This window comes from Drosophila subpulchrella, unplaced genomic scaffold, assembly GCF_014743375.2.
Source record: "Drosophila subpulchrella strain 33 F10 #4 breed RU33 unplaced genomic scaffold, RU_Dsub_v1.1 Primary Assembly Seq42, whole genome shotgun sequence".
NCBI classification, from domain to species: Eukaryota; Metazoa; Arthropoda; class Insecta; order Diptera; family Drosophilidae; genus Drosophila; species Drosophila subpulchrella.
This window is the reverse complement of record NW_023665635.1, coordinates 1,365,140-1,380,124: the sequence shown is the minus strand read 5'-3', so window position 1 is coordinate 1,380,124 and position 14,985 is coordinate 1,365,140.

The window sequence follows — 14,985 nt, the reverse complement described above, 5'->3', positions numbered from 1 at the left end:
AAAGTCTGACTTTTGTTCAACATTTCTAAACTTAACCAAGAAATATCTTAGTTTTGTTGCAGAAGGTCCACATACCATAGACGTGCCAAATGATCAAGTTCTACGAGGGCATAATTTCAGTCCCCACGGTAATGTAAATTTTATCGCAAAGGGGAGTGTTAAGCAGCATCAAGAAGATGTGAAGGACCTGAATCACAAATAGGAACCGCCGCAGTTGAAGGAAAGATCCTCCTTGGTCAATGATTTGTTAGGTGCTTTCTATACAATTCGGCCAAGGGCTGACCGACATTACGCCTTTAATTGAGGGTACCCCTCAATGGGTGGAGAATATTCGTACCCAAAGGTACTCAACATGACCACTCCCTAGCCAAGTTGGGAACAGTACCAGGCGCTCAGTAGCACTCACTGCAGATGAGAATTGCTGGTCAGCATATTATATGTCTCACTAACTCACCATCTCACCGTCACAACGATACGCTGACCCGCCAATGCAGTCAGCACATTTGCGGTGTCAGCCGAGCCAACTACGCAACTGCTACCATAATCATAATTCCCTGACCTACTTTAGAATATAGCTTACTTCACTAATCATTACACTAAACTTCCGTGTTCCAAGTAGTATATAATAATGTCTCAAATGAACAATAAATCAGTTATCAACACACCTCATAACTCCGCGGTTCTACTTCCTTCCTCTGGGAATAGGGCTCGTAATACACTAGCAGCTAACCACGTTAGCTCAACCTCAGCGCAGTTCAGCATCGCCTGTGGTCCGGCATTGCAGTAACCATCGTTACCATTGCCGCGACGCGATCGTCATGCCATCAAAGCGTCCCCGTGCCAGCGACAAGTGCTCATTACCCCTTGTCCCGCGGTGTGACCCAGAAGTGCCTACTTCGGTTAGGCACAAACAAACCGATTTGGCAGTAGATCCTAGGGAAAAACAAAAATCTACAGAACAGGCAGAAAAAGATTTAACGGGAGACGAAGATTTAGAATCATTCGAGGGAATGATTCGGCAAGCCGAAGTTTGTATACCCTCGCAGTTATAATTATCGTATTAAATTTAACAAGGAAGAACGCTATAGTCGAGTACCTCGACTATTAGATTCCCGTAACTCAGCTAAGGGGACCAAAGGGAAATGGAAATGAACATGAACATTGTGGGCGCTACAGGTTTGGGCGGCTTGTGGGCGTTAGAGTGGGCGTGGCATGTTCGCATAACAAATTTGCGCTGCGTACAAGGCTACGAAATCTCAATCTAAAAACCCAATTCTCTATCTTTGATAGTTTCCGAGATATCTACGTTCATATTTACGATTTTTTGAAGCTTTTGGGCGGTTTGTGGGCGTTAAAGTGGGCGTGGCAACACATTTCAGTTACAATTTTTCTCTAGCATCAAAACTGTACGAGCCACAGTTTTGGGCGGTTTGCGGCCGTTAGAGTGGGCGTGCCACTCTGCTGAAACAAACTTGCGCTGCGCAGAAATCTCAAGAATCTTCATGCCTAATCCCAGTATTGTAGCTTTTATAGTTTCCGAGATCTCAGCGTTCATACGGACAGACGGACAGCCGGACATGGCTAGATCGACTCGGCTAGTGATCCTTATCAAGAATATATATTCTTTATGGGGTCGAAAACGCTTCTCTATACCTGTTACAGAATTTCTTACGAATCTAATATACCCTTTTACTCTACGAGTAACGGGTATAACAATGACGGTTAGTAATTGACTATCGTCAGATTACTAAAAAATTGTTTGATAAATTTCCACTCCCTAAAGTTGATGATATTTTACATCAACTAGGTAGAGCAAAATACTTTTCATGCCTTGATCTAATGTCAAGTATTTTTTAAATTGAACTCGAAAAAAGTTTACAAGATATAACGTCCTATTCAACAAGCATATTGCTTCACGCGATTACCATTCGTCTTAAAAATAGCTCAAAATTCATTGGTTGTTCCGAAAAACATATGCTCAAAAACTTATCTAATTTTTTATAGAAATGTAACCTAAAGTTACATCCCGAAAAATGTTCATTTTTTATTCATGAAGTCACTTTTCTAGGACATAAATGCACAGACAAAGGAATCTTGCCGACGACAAAGAATTCGACTTCATTAAAAGTAGAGGAGTATAATTTTGCAGTAGAGTACCTAAGGGCCAAAGATAAGCTGATGCGCTATCAAGGAATAAAATTGCATAAGAAATCTCGAAATAAACCTTCTTAGCCCAACATATATGAAGTCATTGTAAATTATAAGGTACGAAAAGTAGTGACCTTGCGAATAACGGTTTCAATAAGTTTACTAAAACATGGAAAAAAAGTTATGGCAAGAATTGTCGTTAGCGATATGTTCACCAATGGAATTCTCGACTTAGGCCAGTTCTTTCAAAGGCTTGAAAAATTAGCCAGTATTCCAAATATCAGCCAACTCAAAGTGGCTCCGAGCGAAAAGATTTTTGACTCCATCCCAATATAATCTTTTTAAATAATGGGCAATAAAATATTACAATCTCTAAGAGTAGCGTTACTCAAGCCGGTGACCGTATTATCAAATAATGAAAAAGGTAAAGATACAATACTGTTTACATTCCATGACGGTCCAATACAAGGAGGTCATACAGGCAATGCTACAGCATTAGCTAAAATTAAAAGGCATTGTTATTGGAAAAACATGACACGAGATATATGGTTTTATATAAGAAAATGTCCCAAATGCCAAGAGTCAAGACCGACTAAACGTACATACTCCATTGACTATAACTGAAAGGCCATAAATGGCATTCGACCGATACGATCGGTCTACTTCCAAAGTCTGAACACGGAAATGAATATGCAGTAACCTTTATCTGCGATTTAACAAAATAACTTGTAGCAATACCAATTAAAAACAAATGTGCAAAAACAGTAGCAAGAGCTATACTTGAACATTTTATTCTAAACTTTATTCTAATTTCTACCACATATTAGCACCAGACTGTATGTACCGTGGAGCGAAGCCACAGAACACTTAATGAGTTCATCCACTCATACATCTCAGTTGACAAAACAGATTGGGATGTATGGCTTCAATACTTCGTATATTGCTTTAACACAACACCCTCTATGGCACACGACTATTGTCCATATGAGTCAGTTTTTGGTATATCTTCAAATTTCCCTAAACATTTTTACAGTATAAATAAGATAAATCCCTTATATAATATAGAAGACATTGCTAAAGAATCTAAATTCAGTCTAGAACAAGCATTTAAGGGAGCTACTAAAAGTACTTAACATTTTGACTTAAAAATAGGATATTAGGTTTTATTGAAAAACAACACAGGACATACTCGATTTTAAATATACTGGACCCTGTAGGGAAGAAAGTATAGAAGAAAATGATTGTTCGTACCCAAAGGTACTCAACATGACCACACCCAAACAAATCAAGCAGTAGCCAAGTTGGGAACAGTACCAGGCGCTCAGTAGCACTCACTGCAGATGAGAATTGCTGGTCAGCATATTATATGTCTCACTAACTCACCATCTCACCATCTCACCGTCACAACGATACGCTGACCCGCCAATGCAGTCAGCACATTTGCGGTGTCAGCCGAGCCAACTACGCAACTGCTACCGTAATCATAATTCCCTGACCTACTTTAGAATATAGCTTCTTTCACTAACCATTACACTAAGCTTCCGTGTTCTAAGTAGAATATAAGCAGGTATCAAATTAAGAATAAATCAGTTATCAACACACCTCATAACTCCGCGGTTCTACTTCCTACCTCTAGGAATAGGGCTCGTAATACACTATCTCAACTAGCAGCTAACCACGTTAGCTCAACCTCAGCGCAGTTCAGCATCGCCTGTGGTCCGGCATTGCAGTAACCATCGTTACCATTGCCGCGACGCGATCGTCCTGCAGGTGTCTACTTCGGCTAGGCACAAACATTGGTGACCCCGACGTGATCCTTTAACAACAAAGGATCACACTCAAGCAACCCCCTTCCCACTAAAGGAACTTCAGCTTCATCCAGCTTCACAGGATACGCTTCGTCTTCCAGCGTCACAGGAACTTCAGTTTAATCCAGCTTCACAGGATTCGCTTCTTCTTCCAGCGTCACAGGAACTTCAGCTTAATCCAGCTTCACAGGATACGCTTCTACTTCCAGCGTCACAGGAACTTCAGCTTAATCCAGCTTCACAGGATACGCTTCGTCTTCCAGCGTCACAGGAACTTCAGCTTTATCCAGCTTCACAGGATACGCTTCTTCTTCCAGCGTCACAGGAACTTCAGCTTAATCCAGCTTCACAGGATTCGCTTCTTCTTCCAGCGTCACAGGAACTTCAGCTTCATCCAGCTTCACAGGATACGCTTCTTCTTCCAGCGTTACAGGAACTTCAGCTTCATCCAGCTTCACAGGATACGCTTCTTCTTCCAGCGTCACAGGAACTTCAGCTTCATCCAGCTTAACAGGATACTCAGCTTCATCCAACTTCATAGGATACTCAGCTTCATCCAGCTTCACAAGATTCTTTGTTTCCAAGACACTCAATATGTCTACTTCATTCATTGAGGAAACAAGTCACACAAGAATCGATTTACACAATCGATTACTAGACACCCAAAACGAGCTGCAAGGGAAAATCCAACAGCTCATTAAGAATTATGGCAAGGATTCTGCCGACCGACGCCACCGAGACGGCTATTATTCCGGTAAGCTAACTCAGTTAAACGATCTCTGGCAGCAGTTTTGCGACCTAGATGAAGAAGTCCAGCAAGCGGCACTACCCACTGGAAGTGAGTACTCTTCACGACTAGTAGCACTAAAAGAGCTGGTCGAAAAATATCAGAATATCTTTCTGGACAACATGCCGACTGGAAGCGAGCTTCCGAAGGCCCCCAGACGAACTTCGACCAACATCAAGCTCGCAACAAGAGATCAAGTCAAAGGAGATTCCACAATTGACACGGTGATCCGACAGTTGCAGAGAAGATGCAACGAATTGGAGTCATCATTAACATTAGCCTCGAACGCTCCAACTGTCACCCCAGCCCTACAAAGGCACCTGGATCTCCATTGGGCGTTACTAAGGCAAGCCCACGACGAATTGGATAGCACACCTGGGGCCGCAGCTCTGGCAGAAGCAGAACCAGCCCAATTCCACACATTATACGAGGAATACGAAATGAACCTGCTACGAGAAAACGACGCGCCAATGAGCCTAAACTTGGCACTTCCGCCAATTAGCATTCCGGAGTTCAACGGCGAGTATCTAGACTGGCCACGGTTCCATGATCTCTTTGTGGAATTGGTACATAACAAACCATATTCGAGTTCGCTTCGTGGTGAAGCGAGAAACGTCTTGACAGACACAGCCTTCTCACAGGGTGGTTATGACGACACCTGGTTGCGTTTAAAGGCCAGGTACCAGAACGGAAAAATACTAGTATTCGCCGCCATTGCAAAAATTATTGACCATAAGCCTATAGACGGCTCCTCGCGCCAACTAAGGGCCTTGCATGACACTATAAAAAATTCAATAAGTACTCTTAAAAACCTTGATATCAGCACAAAATCCTGGGATCCAATCCTGTGTTTTCTTATCAGAAGAAAACTAGACCAGCAGTCTCTAGCTGCTCTCGAAAATTCAGCGGATGCACCAACGGAAATTCCAATGTTATGGAGTGTAGTGACGTTTATTGAGCGGCGCGCTTGCATGCTGGAGACGATAAGCGCTCAACCTACAGCAACACTCCGCCATCAGTCAGTTCACAACGAAGAAAGCTGTAAGATTTGTCACCTAGGACAACATAATCTTAGAGCATGTAGCCGTATCCAGCAAATGGACCCCAAAGCACGGCGCCAAGCCATTATTCAAGTAGGAGCATGCACAAATTGTTTGTCTACAGCTCATAAGGTTGAAAACTGTGGATCATCGACCACTTGTCGAGTCTGCCAGCAACGGCATCATTCACTGTTACACCAAGGACCGACTAGCAATCCAGTGGCCGGCGCAGTAACCGTTGCAGGCTACGACCACGTAGGAGGATATACTTTGCTCGCGACCGCCAAGGTCTCATTACAAGGACCAAACGGTCAATTACAAACATGTCGCGCTGTAATAGATGGTGGATCACAGGTGAATCTTATTTCAAGGAGAATGGCAGATCTGCTATCTCTTAAACAAAGGTCACCGATTGAAATATCTGGAATCGGAGGAAAGATATCAACAGCAATTAGATCAACACTAAAGCTCTCATCCTGTACATCAGGGTTTGAAAAACTATTAGAGGTATTTATTATGCCCACAGTTATTACAGACCAACCGTCAGTACCGATTACAACCGATCTTAATATTCCCGAGGGACTGCCGTTAGCAGATCCTGACTTTCGGCAACCAGGACCCATTGACCTAACTTTAGGTGTTGAAGTATTTTCTCGTGTAATTACCGGTGAACTTCTTGAACTAGGACCTAATAAACCTTTGGCACAAGGCACAAGGCTTGGTTATGTAATCACAGGTTATCTCAATAAAGAAACCTTTTCTGATACGGAAATCAACCCCAATCTAATAGAAAACAGAGATGATTTTGCAGGACCGAACGCTGCTTATGAGCCAACGAAAGATAAAAATCCGATGAATATAGAACCGACGTCTCATCAATTCAAAACCTACAAGAAGGCTGACTTTGGTTCAATATTTCTAAACTTAACCAAGAAAGATCTTAGTTTTGTTGCAGAACGTCCACATACCATAGACGTGCCAAATGATCAAATTCTACGAGGGCACAATTTTAGTCCCCACGGTAATGTAAATTTTATCGCAAAGGGGAGTGTTTAGCAGCATCAAGAAGATGTGAAGGACCTGAATCACAAACAGGAACCGCCGCAGTTGAAGGAAAGATCCCCCGTGGTCAATGATTTGTTAGGTGCTTTCTATACAATGCGGCCAAGGGCTGACCGACATCACGCCTTTAATTGAGGGTACCCCTCAATGGGGGGGAGAATGTTCGTACCCAAAGGTACTCAACATGACCACACCCAAACAAATCAAGCAGTAGCCAAGTTGGGAACAGTACCAGGCGCTCAGTAGCACTCACTGCAGATGAGAATTGCTGGTCAGCATATTATATGTCTCACTAACTCACCATCTCACCATCTCACCATCTCACCATCTCACCGTCACAACGATACGCTGACCCGCCAATGCAGTCAGCACATTTGCGGTGTCAGCCAAGCCAACTACGCAACTGCTACCGTAATCATAATTCCCTGACCTACTTTAGAATATAGCTTCTTTCACTAACCATTACACTAAGCTTCCGTGTTCTAAGTAGAATATAAGCAGGTATCAAATGAAGAATAAATCAGTTATCAACACACCTCATAACTCCGCGGTTCTACTTCCTACCTCTAGGAATAGGGCTCGTAATACACTATCTCAACTAGCAGCTAACCACGTTAGCTCAACCTCAGCGCAGTTCAGCATCGCCTGTGGTCCGGCATTGCAGTAACCATCGTTACCATTGCCGCGACGCGATCGTCCTGCAGGTGTCTACTTCGGCTAGGCACATACAATGATAATATAAAAATTTCAAAGGTAATTTCAGGTTATACACTTTTATTCCAAAATCACTTTAATTCTCTTATAAATATAATATGTCCACTTTTGAATGCACTGGGACTGGACAGTGCTGAGTCGGCATATCTGACATGGCTCTATGACCATGTAAGCATAATACCTCCTCTCTGTCGCTGCGACTCTTCGCCAATCCTTACTTATTTGTATATTTATACATAAGCGCTCATAAGCTCTGCCGGCGTTACTTTCGGCCGTAGAAGTGACTTCGAGAAGTGTCGCCGAAGTGGCACATTTCTTCCCGACGGGAGTCACTTCCGCAATCCGAATGCGATATCGCGGACGATCGTTTTCATCTTCTAAAAGTCACTTAATAGTGCCTTCCGCGATAGAAAATGCTTGAGGGCTTTAGTCGTGTCTGTTGAGACGTCGGTGAGCGCAGAAGCTTCTTATTAAAATTCACTCAACTTTTGAGAATCGTACCTTCGAATGCGGTATGATTCCCTTTCATGCAGATATCTAGTCCGTATGAACGCTGAGATCTTTGAAACTATAAGAGCTATAGTGTTGGGAATCGGCATGCTGACTTCTTGGGCTTTCTGCGCAACGCAAGTTTGTTTCAGCCAGGTGCCACGCCATTTCTAACGCCCACAAACAACTGTTACACTAAAACCTGTTTAGTTGTTGTTGTTTTTTTAACCTTTCTATATGCCAGAAGTTATTGAAATCGGACCAGTCATTTAGAAGTTATAACCAAATAATAATCAATATTTTGCAATTACATCGAGATTGCACACCACATGCAGAAAATAGGCTGTTCTTACTAATAAGCCAACAAGCCGCTAGCGGTGTTTTAGGCTAGTTGGCGCAGTATGCGAAGTGGCGCTATAGGCTAGGTGTGTTAGTAAAAAAACAGAGCTGCTTTAAGAATACCTCGATCCCTCTCGAACTCACTTAAGCTGAGTAACGGGTATCTAGTAGTCGAGTCCATCCACTATAACGTTTTCACCTGTTTTTTGTATTCTCATCATAGTCTCACAACTTTTGATATTAGCCGTCGTCGCATGCAGACGTGTATTTATTGTGTGCCGGGAAAAAGTATACAATAAAATCAAAAAAGTGCAGTGACCTGTTCAATAAATCTACAATAACGCGAAAAGACGCTCTCTGCGATAAAATCGCTAATGTTTATATTGATTTATTAATTAATTAATATAAAACTCTAACTAAATCAACTTCGATTACAATAAGTCAAAACGACGTTCGCACACAACGTCAACGTGAGGAAGACGAGAGACGGCTCTCATTACAAAATAACGAAAATAATGCAAGCTCTGATCAAGCGAGGTGAGTTACCGAGTTCTTAAACGTACAGAGCAATAGAGCGCGTTCTTGCTACCCCTCGCTACCTTCGATGTCTCTGCAGCCTAAGAGCTAACTAAGACCGCAATTTCTTTGATAACGTCAACCGTAACAACAACAACAACCGCTACTGTATAGACAGCGCGTTTAACGACATCATCAGCTAACAGCGCAAACATTAAAACGTCTGCCACTGCTCTGCCCGCAAAACAGAACAAAAACAATGAACATAATAAGCCGGCTGTGCAGACTGTTATGGATCGCTGTATCCAAATCAAAAGGAAGCTGAGCCCCCTAAATTCTCAACGCAAAATAACCCGTGGCAATGCTAGCCTAGATGCAATAGAAACGCTCACGAACTCAAACCGATTTAAAATCTTGGCAGACGCGTATGAGGTTGAGGCGGCCGAATACAAGGAGGTCATACAGGCAATGCTAGAGCATTAGCTAAAATTAAAAGGCATTGTTATTGGAAAAACATGACACGAGATATATGGTTTTACATAAGAAAATGTCCCAAATGCCAAGAGTCAAAACCGACTAAACGTACATACTCCATTGACTATAACTGAAAGGCCATAAATGGCATTCGACCGATACGATCGGTCTACTTCCAAAGTCTGAACAAGGAAGTCAATATGCAGTAACCTTTATCTGCGATTTAACAAAATACCTTGTAGCAATACCAATTAAAAACAAATGTGCAAAAACAGTAGCAAGAGCTATACTTGAACATTTTATTCTAAAGTACGGTCCTGTCTGTATTGGACCGTACTTTAGAATACAATTTTCAAATATCACGGACATGGGAGTAGAATATAAAAATTCCATAATTAAAGATTTTTGCAAAAATATCAAAAACATAACTTCTACCACATATTAGCACCAGACTGTAGGTACCGTGGAGCGAAGCCACAGAACACTTAATGAGTTCATCCACTCATACATCTCAGTTGACAAAACAGATTGGGATGTATGGCTTCAATACTTCGTATATTGCTTTAACACAACACCCTCTATGGCACACGACTATTGTCCATATGAGTCAGTTTTTGGTATATCTTCAAATTTCCCTAAACATTTTTACAGTATAAATAAGATAAATCCCTTATATAATATAGAAGACATTGCTAAAGAATCTAAATTCAGTCTAGAACAAGCATTTAAGGGAGCTACTAAAAGTACTTAACATTTTGACTTAAAAATAGGAAATTAGGTTTTATTGAAAAACAACACAGGACATACTCGATTTTAAATATACTGGACCCTGTAGGGAAGAAAGTATAGAAGAAAATGATAATATAAAAATTTCAAAGGTAATTTCAGGTTATACATTTTTATTCCAAAATCACTTTTATTCTCTTATAAATATAATATGTCCACTTTTGAATGCACTGGGACTGGACAGTGCTGAGGCGGCATATCTGACATGGCTCTATGACCATGTAAGCATAATACCTCCTCTCTGTCGCTGCGACTCTTCGCCAATCCTTACTTATTTGTATATTTATACATAAGCGCTGACCTCTCCTCTGCCGGCGTTACTTTCGGCCGTAGAAGTGACTTCGAGAAGTGTCGCCGAAGTGGCACATTTCTTCCCGACGGGAGTCACTTCCGCAATCCGAATGCGATATCGCGGACGATCGTTTTCATCTTCTAAAAGTCACTTAATAGTGCCTTCCGCGATAGAAAATGCTTGAGGGCTTTCGTCGTGTCTGTTGAGACGTCGGTGAGCGCAGAAGCTTCTTATTAAAGTTCACTCAACTTTTGAGAATCGTACCTTCGAATGCGGTATGATTCCCTTTCATGCAGATATCTAGTCCGTATGAACGCTGAGATCTTTGAAACTATAAGAGCTATAGTGTTGGGAATCGGCATGCTGACTTCTTGGGCTTTCTGCTCAACGCAAGTTTGTTTCAGCCGAGTGCCACGCCATTTCTAACGCCCACAAACAACTGTTACACTAAAACCTGTTTAGTTGTTGTTGTTTTTTTAACCTTTCTATATGCCAGAAGTTATTGAAATCGGACCAGTCATTTAAAAGTTATAACCAAATAATAATCAATATTTTGCAACTACATCGAGATTGCACACCACATGCAGAAAATAGGCTGTTCTCACTAATAAGCCAACAAGCCGCTAGCGGTGTTTTAGGCTAGTTGGCGCAGTATGCGAAGTGGCGCTATAGGCTAGGTGTGTTAGTGAAAAAACAGAGCTGCTTTAAGCATACCTCGATCACTCTCGAACTCACTTAAGCTGAGTAACGGGTATCTAGTAGTCGAGTCCATCCACTATAACGTTTTCACCTGTTTTTTGTATTCTCATCATAGTCTCACAACTTTTGATATTAGCCGTCGTCGCATGCAGACGTGTATTTATTGTGTGCCGGGAAAAAGTATACAATACAAAAAGTATAAAATAAAATCAAAAAAGTGCAGTGACTGGTTCAATAAATCTACAATAACGCGAAAAGACGCTCTCTGCGATTAAATCGCTAATGTTTATATTGATTAATTAATTAATTAATATAAAACTCTAACTAAATCAACTTCGATTACAATAAGTCAAAACGACGTTCGCACACAACGTCAACGTGAGGAAGACGAGAGACGGCTCTCATTACAAAATAACGAAAATAATGCAAGCTCTGATCAAGCGAGGTGAGTTACCGAGTTCTTAAACGTACAGAGCAATAGAGCGCGTTCTTGCTACCCCTCGCTACCTTCGATGTCTCTGCAGCCTAAGAGCTAACTAAGACCGCAATTTCTTTGACAACGTCAACCGTAACAACAACAACATCTGCTACTGTATAGACAGCGCGTTTAACGACATCATCAGCTAACAGCGCAAACATTAAAACGTCTGCCACTGCTCTGCCCGCAAAACAGAACAAAAACAATGAACATAATAAGCCGGCTGTGCAGACTGGTATGGATCGCTGTATCCAAATCAAAAGGAAGCTGAGCCCCCTAAATTCTCAACGCAAAATAACCCGTGGCAATGCTAGCCTAGATGCATTAGAAAAGCTCACGAACTCAAACCGATTTAAAATCTTGGCAGACGCCTATGAGGTTGAGGCGGCCGAATCTACTGAAGCTGAGAAAAGGAAACCAAAGCCTCCGCCTATTTGTATACGAGAAAAAAGTTCGAATGTTCTTATCAACGAAATTATTGAGCTTATTTGCAAGAATAACTTCCACATAATACCCCTTGTAAGGGCAACATTCAGGAAACAAAAGTTCAAATGAAGTCTGAAGATAATTACAGAGTATTATCGAAATATCCTACGGAAAATAAAAAGAACTTTTACACGTATCAGCTAAGGAGCAGCAAGGGCCTGCAAGTCGTACTTAAGGGCATAGATTCCGAAGTAACGCCTGCAGAGATAACCAAGGCGCTACAAGAGAAGGAATTTAGCGCTTAGACATTCTTCAATATCCTTAACAAGGATAGAAAGCCGCAGCCACTCTTTAAGGTTGAGCTCGAACCAGAAAATAAGACCCTGAAGAAATACGAAGTGCTCCCTATTTACAATCTTCAGTTCCTGCTGCACCGCCGAATTACAGTTGAGGAACCGCACAAACGCAATGGTCCGATACAATGTGCGAACTGCCAAGAACATCCATACAAGGTCATACTGTAAACTGCGACCGGTGTGTGTAGTTTGTGGAGAGCTTCATGACTCCGCACACTGCCCAGCGAGCAAAGATGACTGCAACTCGAAAAAGTGCGTCAACTGCGGTGGCAATCACACTGCTAACTATAGAGGTTGCCCAGTTTATAAGGAGCTGAAAAGCCGCATCCACCAGAGAAGAATTACTGCCCGCACCCAAAATAAAACATTGATGGCCTCCAGATAAGATCATGAAGTCTTCTTTTCGACTGCAGCCAGATCCTCACTAGGACCCATAAACTCTGACAAAAATATGACATACGCAAGCGCTTTAAAAACAAGACTGGCTACCCCTGCCTCAAAAGGTTCATTTCTGCAATCAGCATACCAAGGACCGAACACGGCTCAGCAGCATCAATCGCCGGAGCAGTCAAAAAGCAACTTTGACGCTATGATATGCAGCCGACAACAAAGCCTTACGGAATTTATGTCGTTTCTGCTGGTTTCACAACAATCCAAGTAATGACTTTCCTACGGATATCTACGTGGAACGCTAACGGCGTTTTGCAGCATAAACTTGAGTTAGCTCAATTCCTAGTCGACAATCAAATCGACGTAATGCTGCTTTCAGAAACACACCTTACAAACAAGTACAATTTTCAACTACGAGGATATTTGTTCTACGGAACAAATCATCCAGATGGTAAAGCACATGATGGGACTGGAATTCTAATCAGAAGCCGTATTAAGCACCACTATCATAACAAATTCGCTTAAAACTACCTACAGGCCACATCTATAAATATACAACTAAATACTGGCAACCAACTTACACTAGCCGCCGAATACTGCCCCCCTCGCTTCACTTTAGCTGAATATGAGTTTATGCAGTTTTTCAACTCACTAGGAGACCACTTTACAGCAGCAGGAGACTACAATGCCAAGCACACACACTGGAGATCTCGTCTCGTGACTCCAAAAGGAAAGCAGCTCTTTGCAATTATCAAAGCCAAGAACAAGCTCGACTATGTTTCTTCTTGCACACCGACATACTGGCCGGCAGACCCAAAGAAACTGCCAGATTTAATAGACTTTGCAATTACCAAAAACATTCCTAAATATCTGATAAGCGCCGACTGCTTTTCGGCATTGACACATTAAGCTAAGTCCTCATCTCAACGATGAAGCCGACGTAGACAGCTTTGTTAATTCACTGGAGTCTGTACTCGTCTCTGCAGCTCGAGCTTCAACACCTCAAACTATAAATACACAATGCAATCTAAAGAAGACAAATCTACAAATCGAACAGCTCGCCCTCGAAAAGCGACGCTTACGTCGAGAGTGGCAATTCCACAGATCGCCATCTGCTAAGCAAAGCTTAAGACATGCTTCACGTCAACTTATTAAAGCTCTACAGCAAGAAGAAGCAAATGTCCACCGCCACTACATAGAGCAATTGTCAACTTCTAGTACAAAACACTCACTATGGAGAGCTTACCCAACTCTGAGCTCACCGAAAGAAACCGTGATGCCTATTATAAATCCCACAGGCAGCTGGGCGCGCAGCGATGCAGACAGAGCCAGCACGTTTGCCAACCACCTTAAATGTCTTGCAACCAAATCCTGCCACTAGTGCGTTTACTTTGCCGACTTTACCATATGAGCCTCAGCTTCAACATGAGCCAATTGAATTTCGCCAAAACGAAATCGTTAACATCATCAAAAATCAACTGAGTCCGAAAAAATCCCCGGGCTGCGACCACATAACTCCCAAAATAATCATTAAGCTCCCATATTGCGCCGTTTGCACTATCACCCAGCTTTTCAATGCCATCGCAAAACTTGGCCAAAAAGTCAATTATAATAATGATAGCAAAGCCGGGAAAAGACCACACAATCCCTACGTCGTATAAACCTATAAGCCTACTTTCATGCTTATCTAAATATCTAAACTCTTTGAAAAATGCGTATTGACTCGGATAAACACATACCTAAGACTCCAGGAAGGAATCCCGTCACATCAATTTGGGTTTCGTGAAATACACGGAAATATTGAGCAGGTCAACCGGATAACATCAGAAATTCGGAACGCGTTCAAAAAACGAGAGTACTGTACTGCCATATTTTTAGATGTCTCTCAAGCATTTGATAGAGTCTGGCTAGAAGATCTAATGTACAAGATCAAGACAATGCTCCCATATAACACCCACAAGCTTTTAGAGTCTTACCTTTACGACAGAAAATTTGTTGTGAGGTGCAACACTGCTATATCTGATGATTTCACTGTTATAGCTGGAGCTCCTCAAGGTAGCGTGCTAGGGCCAACATTATATGTCCCCTACACAACAGACATCCCGACAAGCACACGACTAACAACAGCTACGTTTGCTGATGATACAGCTATTCCTAACCGCTCAAAATGCCCGATGCAAG